This window comes from Schistocerca cancellata, chromosome 4 (assembly GCF_023864275.1).
Source record: "Schistocerca cancellata isolate TAMUIC-IGC-003103 chromosome 4, iqSchCanc2.1, whole genome shotgun sequence".
Taxonomy (NCBI): Eukaryota; Metazoa; Arthropoda; class Insecta; order Orthoptera; family Acrididae; genus Schistocerca; species Schistocerca cancellata.
In genome coordinates, this window is record NC_064629.1 from 202,134,528 (window position 1) to 202,148,724 (window position 14,197).

Below are 14,197 nucleotides of genomic sequence, written 5' to 3' on the forward strand. Positions count from 1 at the left end.
CAGAGTTGTCAAATGTTATTTTGCAAGACAGTGTTCCTAATCATTATTCAACTGGTTAATTGATTGGCGACCATATGATAAATAAAATTAGAAGGAAGGTCAGCATTGGCTGTAATTTTGATGATTTATGAACAGCAAAGTCAATTTTCGATCACGAGGATCAGTTAATGCTGCTTCGTGCACATATATGCGTGAGTTGCTGACAGAAGGTGCAGTAGAGACCTCCCACAGGTGCACGCCTCCCACAGATAGTCTCCAGCGGCCAGCCCATGCTGATATAGTTGGCAGCCTGCACCTAGGGACACCACACTCACTGCACTCAAACTCACATGCACTAGTCGTAGGGTACAACATCTTCTCTATAAATCCTACCTGATAAGACCCCAAAGCAATGAGCTTCATTGATCAATAATTTTGTAAGCTGCCCCTTAATTGATGAATTACTCATTTCCTTCTTCAACTAGTCTATGTAGTCATTCAGCCCTAAATTCCACCAAACTCAGATATGTTAGTGGATAATATGTTACATTTGTTTATGCTGCAAGTCAATAGATAGTCCTTCAACAATGCTTCAGTTCTCTGTAGGTTTTCTGTATTTTGGCACAGTTTTATTGTGTTGTGATTTCCCATATACAACATAATTATCTGCAAACAGCCCCCTGGAGTTTCCAATGTGTTACACTGGGTCATTTATATACACTGTGAACAGTAATTGCCTTATAACCACTTCCTATGAGCAAAACTGAAGCTTCTTTCACATCTAATGATTTATCCCCAGTGAAAGGGACATCATGTGTTCTATTTGCTAGGAAGTCATCATTTCAGCCACAAAGCTGGTTCACTGTTTCATAAGTTCACATTTTGTTGCTGTGCAATACTGCAGAACTGTATCCTACATCTATATACATATTCCACAAGCCACTGAATGGTGCGTGGCAGAGGGTACCTTGTACCACTAATAGTCATTTCCTTTCTCGCTCCTAGGCAAACAGAATGAGTGAAAAACGACTGTCTATATGCCTTTGTACAAGACGTATTTTCTCTCTTCTTAGCTTCACATTGAAAGCCTTCTGGGAGCCAAGAAATTCGGTATTGACTTGGGTTTCCCTATGTATGTCTTCTGGATCTCATGGACGAACAAAGTGAGCCGAGCCTCACACAATCACTGTTTGAGCAGTTCATGTTGGTTCTCACAGAGGAAATTTTTGGGCTCTGGAAAAGTCATAATATATGGATAGAATGTGTTCTTTTATTTTTCAACAGACTGACATCAAAGATATGGGCACTGAGTTAAGCACATCTGTCTGGTGATTTTTCTTGACGGAAATGTACTGCACATTTTTCCAATCACTTTGAATGCTTTGTTGTTCCAGCAACTCCAATACACAGCCACTTCATAGAGAGCCTTACTGTGATGGAATTTGCATTGTGTGGTGCCAATGTTGGAAGGAAAATCATGCATTTTCATGTAATTACTCATATTTAATTAAAATACCCCCAATAACATGGAAAATATGGAGTTATTCCAATATCCAGCATAAATTAAAAATGGAACAATGAGCACACCTTTTTGTAATCTTTACTATCTTCTGGTGAACAAATGCAAAATAGTAGGGAAAAAGATATCATGGCCATACTCAGCTTAAAGTAGTTACAAATACACACTGCTGTCTTTGCAGACTGAAACTTTGCACTGTTGAACTATATGGGCTCTCCATTGAGAAGTACTAAACAGCTAATTCAGAATTTACTGTTGAAGTTCTATGGTTCAAATGGCTCTGAGCACTATGGGACTCAACTGCTGTGGTCATAAGTCCCCTAGAACTTAGAACTACTTAAACCTAACTAACCTAAGGACAGCACACAACACCCAGCCATCACGAGGATTACCAACAACCATTCTTCCTGCAAACCATTTGTGACTGGAACAGAAAAGGGGAAAGTGACAATGGTGCACAAAGTACCCTCTGCACACACCGTAAGGTAGCTTCTGGAGTGCAGATACAGATTTAGAATAATTTTGTAGGACTTGTGAAGAAGACAACTGAAATGCTGAACAGGTAGTTTTTGTGTGATCAGTTGCAATGGTAGGGAAGTAGAGGACTGTATGTATGGTCAAGATGGTCTACATAACAAGGTAGCTCAATATTCATCCTTTGGTTGCCTAAAGGCATAGGAAGATGCATTGGTAATTATAAAAGTTCAGAACTACAATGAAAGTCAACTGCATGTAATATTGACCACTGTAATTTTTCAATAAGCAGTAATTTTACAATAAATCAAAGGTGTGAAGACATTTTGGCTATTTCCTAATGTAAGTTGAGTTAACTAGAACCTTAGGAAAGTGGCCCGCATATCAGGGCAGTGGTGATCTGTGTACCACTACTTACTTCCCCACATGAGAATATTTATAATTGGCTGAAGCACAAGTGAAATGGAAACTCAAGAAAAGGCAGTTGATCCTCATCACAAATGAAACCATACCTCCACATATATACTCTGCAAACCACCATGAAGTACATGACAGAGGGTATGTCCCATTGTATTAATTATTAGGGTTTCGTCCCATTCCATTCACATACGGAGTGTGGGAAGGATGATTGTTTGAATGCTTTTGTGCATACCATAATTATTCTAATCTTGTCCTCATGATCCCTATGTGGGTGACACGTAGGGCCTAGTAGTTTATTCCTAGAGTCACCATTTAAAGCCTTGTCTTGAAACTTTGTTAGTTGACTTTCTTGGGATAGTTTACATATATCTGCAAGAGTCTACCAGTTCAGTTTCTTCAGCATCTCTATGATACTCTCCCATAAGTCAAACAAACCTGTGACCATTCATGCTACCCTTCTCAGTATATGTTCAATATCCTCTGTTAGTCCTATCTGGTATGAGTCCCACACTTCTGAGCAATACTCTAAAATGGTTCGCATGAATGATTTGAAACCAATCTCCTTTCTAAACTAATTGCAGTTCCCCAGTATTCTACCAATAAACTGAAGTCTACCAACTGCTTTACCCCTGACTGAGTCATTCCAAAAGTGACCCACTGATATTATAGTAGTACAATACAGTTTTTTCATTTTGTGAAGTGCACAATTTTACACTTCTGAAGATTTAAGGTAGTTTGCCAGTCTATGCACCACTCTGAAATCTTATCAAGATCTTGCTGAATATTTATGCAGCTTCTTTCAGACAGTACTTCATTATAGATAATTGCATCATCTGCAGAAGTCTGAGGTTACTATCAATATCATCTGCAAGGTCATCAACACACAATACGTACAGCAACAGGTCCAAAACACTTCCCTGGAGCACACCTGAAGTTACCTCTACATCTGACAATGACTCTCCATCCAGGATAACAAGCTGTGTCCTCCCTGCCAAAAAGTTCTCAGTCCAGTCACAAATTTCAATTGATACCCCATATGATTGTACTTTTGACAGTAAGCATAGAAGGGTACTGAGTCAAATGCTTTTTAGACATCAAGAAATACTGCTTTCAGTATGTCATGTGAGAGAAGTGCGAGTTGGGTTTCACATGATCAATGTTTTTGGAATTCATGCTGGTTGGCATGTAGGAGGTCATTCTGTTCAAGATACCTCATTATGTTTGAGTTCAAAATATGTTCCAAGATTCAATAATAAATTGATGTCTAGGATATTAGATGGTAGTTTTGTGGATCACTTCTACTACCCTTCTTGTAGATGGGTGTGATCTGTGCTTTCTTCCAAGTCCTGGACATGGTTTTTTGTTTGAGGGGTCTACAACAGATACTAGTTAGAAGAGGGACTAACTCAGCCACAAATTCAGTATAGAATGTGACAGGGATTCCATGGGGGCCTGTAGCTTTGTTCAGTTTTAACGATTTCAGCAGTTCCTCAACACCAGTGACACTAATACTTATTTCATTCATATTTCCAGTGGCACAAGGATTAAACCGGGAGCAATTCTCCTGTGTTTTTCTTTGTGAAGGTACATATGAAAACGGAGTTAAGCATTTCAGCTTTTGCTTTGCTACCCTCAGTTTCAATTCCTGTCTCTTTTGGAAGGGAGAGGACACTAATTTTGGTACCGCTTGCAGCCTTTACATGCTCAAGGCTATGGCTTTTTAGAGATCTTGCCAAATCATTTGGAATTGTAGGGCTGAATAATTTCATCTAAAATGGCAAGAAAGCATTCTACAATGTGAAAGACACCATCAGCAGAGAACCAATTTGGCTATCCAATACTTTGAGGTGTACAACATTCAAATAATGTCATGATCAGAAAACTCTATGGATTTCTGTAAGCTTTTGGGCTGCAGTTGGGCCTAATTGGTCTTGTTAACCCTCTCCACAAACACTATAATTTTTAAAAAGTACTCTCCAAAGACAGTGGATAAATATATTGGAGCTGGCTTAGGTTTTTATGAACAGCACACAAGCTTATTGTAAGGTAACCCTATTCTTTAATAGTCAGAATGCTGCTTTTTCATAATGATCTCTTCAGAGAGAAGTTTCTGGAAATTTAATTTCCACCAACTATGTTACAGGAGTTGATGGTTTCCACCAGTCCCAGACACTGTACAATGTGATTAAGATCATGATATGATGTCGAAGTCTACTATATTTTGACTATATATGAAGTGGGTAACATTATATTTCTCTGCATCTGAAGTCAACTGATAAAATGGCACCATCCTGAAAGCTTGCTAACATTTGACATTTTGTTTGTCCATATTTATTCAGAAGCTGAGCTATAATGTTGAACACATTTATTTGCCAATAAGCTGCTTAATGAGAACTCTATAAGGCCAATGGTTGCCTTACCTCATACCGTTGTTTCTAAGAGAGACTGGTAGACTTTGATTGCTTGTAACTTTAGCTGTTTTCCATCATGACTTGCATTTACTTCAGTATTTATATCTGGACAGTGTACAAATAATGTAATTCATTTTTATTCCTTGTGTTACATTTAAGAATATTACTGTTGTTTTCAAATTCTAAACAACTGTTAATGAGAATCTCCGTATGCACCAAGTATATCTTATAAGCTGTGTTAGTATGCATTGGAGCCTAAATGGTTGTCTTCAGGAGGCTTTATGACATACACAATACATGTTATCCTTATTATCAAAATAAATAAGCAAACACAGATAAAATGTTCCAACCTTAAGCATATACAAAGATGATAACTGAAAAACTTCACAAGCCAACATCACTAAAAAAAAAAAAAAAGCATTTCATTGGATGACCAGGTTTGACAGAGCTATGCTGTTATCATTGGATCTTATTCTGTAATTTACGACATGTTGTCTATCAGTGTTGCAGGTTGCTTCACATTGCTTATACAGTTCCCACTACCATGAAGATCGGTATACATCAGCATGTCAAATGTAGAAGTATTATGTATAAACAATATAATTATGCTTATGTTTGTACATAATACTTTCACATTTGGCATACTGATGTATATTGACCTTCGTGGCAGTGGGAAGTGTATATAAAATGTGAAGCAACTTATGACACTGTTGGACAACATGTTGTTAAAAAAAATTTAAAGCATAACATCCAATAGTGACAGCTTAGTTCTGTCGAAACCAGTTATCAAATAAAGTGCTTTTTTAGTGATCTTTGTTTGTGACATTTTCTTCAGTTATCACACATTGCAGATCACCCTCAGACTGGCCACACATTGTAGATCATCTTCAGACTGACCATGTCAAGAATATGTAACACATATGAAGAACTATAATGTGTGATTTACAGTTAAAGTTCTTATCAATATGTACAACTAGATTCACTGAACACTCCATTACAAAGTGTGTTCCATGAGGAATAGTAAATATTTTAAGAGATGGAAGGACAGACCAATGCTAATAAAACAGTCTATACAAGATGTGTCCAATTTTTTATTGTTTACAGAGATACAGTTTATTACAGAGAATTTTTATTACACATGTTGGTACTCCAGTTGCTATGGATTTATTTACTGATTGCCATTTTTGTTTTGATGTTCAAGTTGTGCTTGCATTTACATAATTGAATTTTTGATCTGCAATGGGGACTGTGATTTGTTGGGCAGTTCTATTGTACTATTTAAGTATACCCTATGTATTTACGAACACTGAGTATACTGATATTGCATTTGTGCACAGGTTTTGTAATAGATATGCTGCTACTGCCTGTAGTGGATACAATAGGTGATATCTTAACTGCAGAATACCAGATTCGAGAGTGTTTATTCATGTTGTCATTAAACTATGAGAGACTTGTGCAGAGCCCAGACGTTGTATTTCATTTAAACACACAAATAAATACTTTAAATGAAGTACAGGACATTATTCACTTGGTAGAATGTGATAGTTCAACAACTGCACACAGATTTCTACACATGTCAGCGTTCCAAATACAAGAATATGGTGGATATTATGTGTGCACAGCCTCTGTGCTTACCATTTATAGTGAATTAGGCACCTTCAAGATGGATATGAAGGTAGTCAACTGGACTTCTGTCGTTAGCTAATTGCAATTCTCCAAGTAATCCCATTAATATTGTTTACTGAGAAAGCCACGTTCATGACTGTATCAATAACACTTGTAACTCACATTGGTCACTTGATGAAAATCCACATCCTTTTGTGAACAAATTTTCAAGAATGCTTCTCTGTAAATTTGTAGCATGGTATGATAGCCAATCAGTTGACTGGGCTCACATGACACACTGAAACTTTTGGATCAAGGCAGTCAGGTAGATGCAGTACTTCTTGATATCCAAAAAGCATTTGACTCACTATCACACCTACACTTACTGTCAAAAGTACAATTAATTGGATGTCAAGTGAAATTTGTGACTGAATTGAGGCCTTTTTGGCAGGAGGACACAGCATGTTATCTTGGATGAAGAGTTGTCGTTAGAATTAGAAGTAACTTTGAGTGTGCTGCAGGGAAGTGTGTTGGGACTGTTTCTGTTTATGTCATATATTAATGACTTTGTGGACAATATCGATACTAACCTCAGACTTTTCAGAAATGTATAAATGTGCACTTCACAAAATGAAAAGCATAGTATATTATGACTATAATATCGATGAGTCACTGTTGGAATCAGCCAACTCATACAAATACCTGGGTATCGCACTTTGTACAGATACAAATTGGAATGATCACACAGGCTCGGTCATGGGTAAAACAGGTAGTAGACTGGTTTATTTGTAGAATACTTGGCAGCTGGTGACACTTGAGCACACACTGTCTAGAGGCAGTGTTCCTGCATCTGACATTATCTAGTCAAGCTGACTTATAAGGGATAGTAACATTTTTGATTATTTGTTATATTTAGAGGTGGAAAGTGGCATTGTTGTTTGATAACATGATCAAGAATCAAAAGTCACATCTGTTAAATACATACAAGTCTGCATTTAGAACAATTTGAAGTAGAATAACCATATAAAACAAGCTGAAAAGAAATCAGGTGCCAAGTTGGAAATATTTCTGATCAGTTTACGAGTCTTATGAGATATGATCACTACAGGAATTAGATAACAAAGAAAAAGAGAGTGGCATGTAATGCAACAAGTTAATTTAGTAAGTGCAAGAGCATCACAAAGACATCCATGAGATTACTTTGGAATACACTACAAAAGATGCATTGCACATTACAGAAATTTCGAGAGTGTATATTTCAAGAGAAGAGATGAGTAACACACTGCTCCCTCTCGTATATCTCTTGCAAAATCACCATGACAATAAAATCACATAAATTTGTGTTCATATGGAGGCTTCACATGCACTATTCATGAATGAAACAGGAAAGATAGTAGCTATAGATGTTACTCCATCTTGACAAACAAGAATCAAAAACTTGATACAGTGTGTCTTTTCACTAAGTAATGTACTATGGCAACACCGTGGGCAGTTCATTCAGCACACAAAAACAATATAAAGACTTTGAACAGTTAACCTGATGTTTGGGATGATGTGTGAAATACTTAGTTAATGGCATCATCCACTGCACTGTAGTTTACAATTGTGTGTCACGCAAAGTGCTTATACGGAAGGGACAACTGAGCAGTCCTGACTGGCAAACAGTCAACTCTTATACGGTCACCCAGTCAAAGATACAGGAAGGGTTTCTCCTCCTAGCACCTACTTATATGAAACAATTTAAAATTGTGAGTACCAACAACAAACAGCAATGTACTTACGTTGTCAGAACCAAAGCAAAAACATCATTTGGCTTTGTTCTTAGTTTGTGTCAACACCTTTTGTAGAACAGAGGACATTACTACACATTTTCCATTCACTTGAAGTTTCCTTTGCTTTTGTGATATGAAAAAGGAAACAAAAGTGAATTAAAACATCAAAAATTTCCATTTTGTATAATGTATTACCCAGAAATTGCTGCAGACTGAATTATGTATCAAACAAAATCAAATATTAATAAAGAGGAGGAGTAGGTTCAATCAGCTGATATCATTTTGGGCTTTAATATGAAGCATAATGATGTAGCATGCGATGTCATACATATGCAAACAGAGATAGAACCCAACATTGACAATAACTATTTATTTGTTACATTATTATTTGGAATGTACACTGTGGTAACAAACTAATCTGTAGTGTAGCTTAAGGTCTAGGTTTGGCTGGAAGGTTAGTCTGGTTGCAAGCAAAACCCTATGAATGTCAATACAAAATCTTAATTTGTAGTGACACCAACCAATGTGATATGAGAATAACTATAATTCTTGTTATGGTGCATATTTTACACATACTGGATTTCCATGAGTGATTTTGTGTCCACTGTTTTGATGATGCCATGCATCAAAACAGATGGGTTGTATCGGCAGGTTTCCAAACGAAAATATATCTAATACCAAATTAGTTGATGCATGCTCAATTCTGAAATAATGCCTCCTATACAGAACGAGAGTAACAACGAACTTACAATGTTCTCTAACCTAAGAAACTGAACTTGCATTTGGAAGGAGAGGGAGTCAACAATCCATTAGGCAGGTATTACTTACATTTTCTCATAAATTTATTTCAGGTGAATGCCAGTGTGGCTTTTTTTTTAAGAGTACATATACAATTTCCTGCCCACCCTTCCCTATTTGAGCTTATGCTCTATCAATTGAGATGTTAAACCTAGAAACTGCTGCCTTCCATGAGCAGCTTCATCACTTTCACTTTAAAATTGCTGACAAATACATCTCCATTGACAATATTGAGCTGCCATATGTTCTCCTAATTCAGTGGCTGAATACGATTTCTGAGTATGTTGCTGAAAGTGCAGAATAATTCAAGGCCATTCCAATTACTATGTGAACTGTAGCTCTGAATAATACCAAACAAGAATATTTCTAACTATACCCAGGAGGTGATAAGGTATCCAGTGGAAAAGCTGTAATAGAAAATGTACAAGTTAGAAAGCTGAGTCAAAAGAAAAGATGCATTTCTGGCTTACTTGAACTTCTATAGCAAATGTTGTGTACCAAGTCATATTTAAACAATGTTCCGTGCTGTAGAGATAGTCATTAACTGGACTACAACGTCACTGGCTGGAGTGTTTTAACATAATAAACACAATAAATCATTTACAATCAAGCCTCTCTGGTACAACGGTGATCAGGGAATGCCGTATTTTCTGCAGTGATCAGAGAGATTTACTATACACAGCATTTACAGAGCTGTAAATTTCAAATGCGGAAGAAGGCAAATATTATATTTACCAATGCGTATTTGAGAGAGTTATTGCTCCCTCGACTAACATTACTAAACAAGTATTGCTGTATAGATCTGAATGGAGAGTTTATGGTTTGCTATTTGTACTTCTTATCATTCGGTACAACGGGTCAGGATTTAACTTTGCTCATGTGCAGGTACACTATTTTCAACTTAGGGCTGAATTTTGTCTTGAAAATGGAATTTTAGGGAAGTAATTGTAATCAACATATTGCAGTGTTGTGCATTAACACTAAATTCATCACAGTGCAAAACAACTAGATCAACTGAGCCTACCAATACCAAATGTCAGCTTCATCCTGTAATGTACCAATGATGTGGGGTTGCGATGAAATACGTGTGCAAACAGAACACTGGCAATGTTTCTCCCGAGTCTCCATTTGTTTCTGAAATGTACGAGGGAGTGCTGAAAAGTAATGCCTCCGAATTTTTTGTGGAAGCTCTTAAGGCTTTTAAAATAAAACAAGGGTTATTAACATTCTACATCTTTATTTTCCATGTCTACATATCTGCAGCCCTCTGCCACCTGAGGATTTCAAATTGTAGTGTGTAACATGGTGGTGTATAACTTAACTAAATCAGTCTTTGAGGAACAGTGTGGTGTAATGAGTTTTTTTGTCCGCACATGTGCCACCCTCTCTTTCAGCAAGACAATGCCACACCATACACGAGTTCTGTGACATCTGCAACAGTCTGACATCTTGGGTTCACTATCATCAGTCATCCTCCATATAGTGCCAAACTGGCCAATCCAATTTTCATGTGTCCAAAACTTTAGGAACAACTTCAAGAACTGCACTTTGTGATGAAGCGGTGCAGGCTGATGTGAGGTTGTGGCTCCGTAAACAAAGTTAATCATTCTACATTGACGGTATCAATAAACTGGTTTCTCATTGGGAGAAATGTGTTCGTTGCCAGGGTGACTGTGTTGACAAATAAATATGTAGACATGAAAAAGAAAGATGTAGAATGTTAACAATGTTTGTTGTATTTAGAAACTTTAGTGAGTTTTCACACACAAAATTCGGAGGCATTACTTTTCTGCATGCCCTTAACGTAGTAGTGACATATTGATCTGTCGCATACCTCACGGTCTAGGTTAGGTTAAAACTGTGAGTTTCGTAGAGTGTTGACGAAACGGTACCCAACGCTTCCATTAAACGCAATATTGTAAGCAAACACACTTCTAAACAGTCCAACTTACATTATGCAAGAATTACGACAGATCACGAAGACATACTTGTGTCGTTGTCATTTTTAAAGAACGTTACGAATGTCTGTTTTAATGATTTTTATCTCGTATCATTTATTGTTTGAATGCCAAACAGTACCTTTGGTAGCTAACCGTAATAACAAAACCTATGATGTGCACAACATTCAAAATCGCATGTAAAATAAGATTAGCTTGATTAAAGACAAATGCATAGCTTCGCTTCGATATCTACAATGCAAACGAATGACACAAGTCGACCTACTCACCACTCTAAAATGTGTTTTTTGCTGCAGTAGGGCGTTCTAACTTAACTATAAAAGCAAAAGACAAGCTGTCACAACACTACAACGTCTCTCTATAACCTTACAGGACACAATTACAAACAAAAGCACGAGCAAGAATTGATATTCTGCGCTCTACTGGCGCAAATTAATCAAAAACTTCTTCATTAGATAATTTACGAAGAAGCGTTAAATGATTTAGTACTGAACATCAGATAACATTGATACAATCCATTGCTGTACCCCATCTCCTAGTCAGCGGGAAAAAAAATTCACAGAACATTCTCATCTTAAACATAATTGCAAATGCTTTTTCTGCTCTGCAAGTTGGAGTTAGAATTTATAAATTTGTTTTCCATTCCGTAAAACTAGCATTGGAATGCACTTTCCCCAACGCAAAATTGCATTCCTTATTCTACATGGCTCTGGTTGTTCAGGTTGGTAGTCATGGGCAAGAAATTGCGAACTGTTACAAGAAAAGTGAAATATTTAGGTGCGTCCACATGATGCATTTTTTCTGTTCAATCTTGCGCATGAGCTTATATTCCCTAACCAACAGCGCAACTACTCTTGCGCATTTGTACTGTGCTGTTCAGCAGCCGACAGGTACAATCGCACCAAAAAGTATTGGCACAGTTACATTTTAGTGGTTGTAGGTTAAACGAAACATATATTTCAGAACAGAACCCATACATGTGACACCTTACATTACATAGTTTACAAATATGTCAAAATCACCTGTCCTTAAAGTAACATACAGTGTCATGAAAAAAAACATCGCTCTTCTGCACCCAAAAAAGTATTGGCACACGCATATGAATCGGACAGTGTGTTCGTTTTCTTCATTGATGTTCACCATCTAATAGCTAGTGTGCATCCCTTTAGCATCTATAACAGCACGTAAACGCCTAGGAATGCTTTGTATTAAATTCCGGGTGATATCAGGGGTAATTTTCGACCATTCCTCCAGGAGCACTTTCTCCAAGTCGTTTTTACCGGACGGACGCCTTTTTCTGACTTGTGTGTCAAGATGAGCCCACAGGTTCTCAATGGGGTTCAAATCAGGGCTCTGAGGTGGTGTTAGAACCCTTCTGGGGGCATTGTACAGTAACCACTCCCGGGTTTTCATGGCGGTATGTTTTGGGTCGTTGTCTTGCTGGAACTGAAACACCCCAGTAAGGCCCAATTTCTGTGCACTAGCGTGTAAATTACCTCGCAACACGTCAATGTATCTCATATGATCCATTGTGCCGTGAATTACAGCTAGATTTCCAACGCCGGAAGCCGCCATACAGCCCCAGACCATGATACCGCCCCCACCGTGTTTGACTGTGGGATGCATGTGTTTGATGTCGAGGTGCGTATTCGGCTTGCGCCAAATTTTCTTTCTTGCATCAAATCCGAACACATTGAACTTCGATTCGTCGCTAAATATCACAGTGTTCCAAAACTCCATCGGCTTGCTGATGTAGTCCTTGGCAAACTGCAGGCGTTTCTGCCGGTTAATTTCCGAAATGTATGGCTTCTTCCTGGGAGAACGTCCATGCATGTCAGCCTCATTCAACACATTTCGTATAGTCTGAACACTAACCGTCTTGTCGGACGTTGTCTGAACAATCTCAGCAATAGTTGCTGCACTTGTAGCAGGTTCCTTCCGAGCAAGTGCGATGATATGGCGACGCTCTCGGGTTGTAAGCACTTTTGGACGTCCAGGACGACACTTATTCACTGTTGTTCCAGTCTCTTTATATTTCTGAATGATGGCTCTTACCGTGGTGTAGCTCACAGACACCTCTGCTCCGATTTGTCGATAGCTTCTCCCTTGTGAATGGAGCAATACCACTCTCTCACGCAACGCCACTGAATGTTCCTTCTTCTTCGGCCCCATGCTGACCACTATCGCGCACTACAGCAACATACTGGCGACCGGGCCGTCAACAACACGCAGTGTCTAATGTGTCAGCAGATGGCGTTCCGGTACCTGAAAACCCAGCAATATACCGAGATGCCATGCTCTGTGCCAATACTTTTTGTGTGCAGAGGAGATACGTGTTTGCCCATAACACTGCATTTCTTTGTTAATGGTAGGCACTATGGGCAGAATTGTAATGTCTGGTATGTGAGGTAGCACGTACATGTACTGTGTACCGGAAAGTGCGGCGTTTGTAACCAGCAACGATAAATACGCACGTGTGCCAATACTTTTTGGTGCGATTGTATATAACGCCCATGTGAGTTTCGTTGTGTACTTCGTTCAGCTCCCTCTGTAAGACGATTTGTGTAGTATTGTCTTTTGACTCCAAAGTATGTACGTTGAAATTTATAAATGATAACAGTAAAGTCATAAGGAATGTAGCCTCTAAGGATTATTTAAATAAAAATTTGAGATGTGATGTCATGAACGTCAAGTATTACATAAACAGTCTTCTACCATACTGTAACGAATAAAATACCATAAGTCTCGAAGCAGAAAAATAGAAGAGGAAGTCCATTCATTCTAGAAAAGTACAAGGTGTACAACTTGCCTTCCGCCGTTTCCCGATACGGTAAGCAGCGGTCGAAAGAAACAAATCGCAGACGTCAGGCAGTTAGCTCGGACCTTGGTCAACATAACCTCATTCAAACATTTCGCGGAAAGACCACAAAGATAAGATAAGAGAGATTAGGGCTCGTACAGAGGCATATAGGCAGTCATTTTTCCCTCGTTCTGTTTGGGAGTGGAACAGGGAGAGAAGATGCTAGTTGTGTTACAGGGTACCCTCCGCCACGCACCGTATGGTGAATTGCGGAGTATGTATGTAGATGTAGATTGTGGCGCATGTTGGAACAAATGACGCCTGTTGCCTGGGCTCTGTGGTCATTCTTGGGTGATTCCAGCGACTGCAGAAAAGGTTGAGAAGACCAGCCTTGGTGTGGATTTTCAATGAAGCTCACAATTTGCAACATTGTCCCCAGAACTGATCGTGACCCATTGGTT

At 38.4% G+C, this 14,197-nt stretch overlaps 1 protein-coding gene across 4 annotated transcripts in view; it reads right to left on the reverse strand.

Annotated features, from left to right (window-relative positions):
* Positions 1 to 13,851, reverse strand: part of LOC126184591 (peroxisome biogenesis factor 10-like) — a 121,589-nt gene extending 107,738 nt beyond the window's left edge. Inside the window, exon 1 of one of the 4 annotated variants that reach the window (XM_049927030.1) lies at positions 13,746 to 13,851. The gene's annotated coding sequence lies outside the window, so the exon portion shown is untranslated. Of the gene's footprint in view, positions 1 to 10,930; positions 11,079 to 11,205; positions 11,478 to 13,745 lie in introns of those variants that run through there. The other 3 variants (XM_049927031.1, XM_049927029.1, XM_049927028.1) reach the window with 3 other exon arrangements.
* Positions 13,852 to 14,197: the final 346 nt, after the last annotated feature.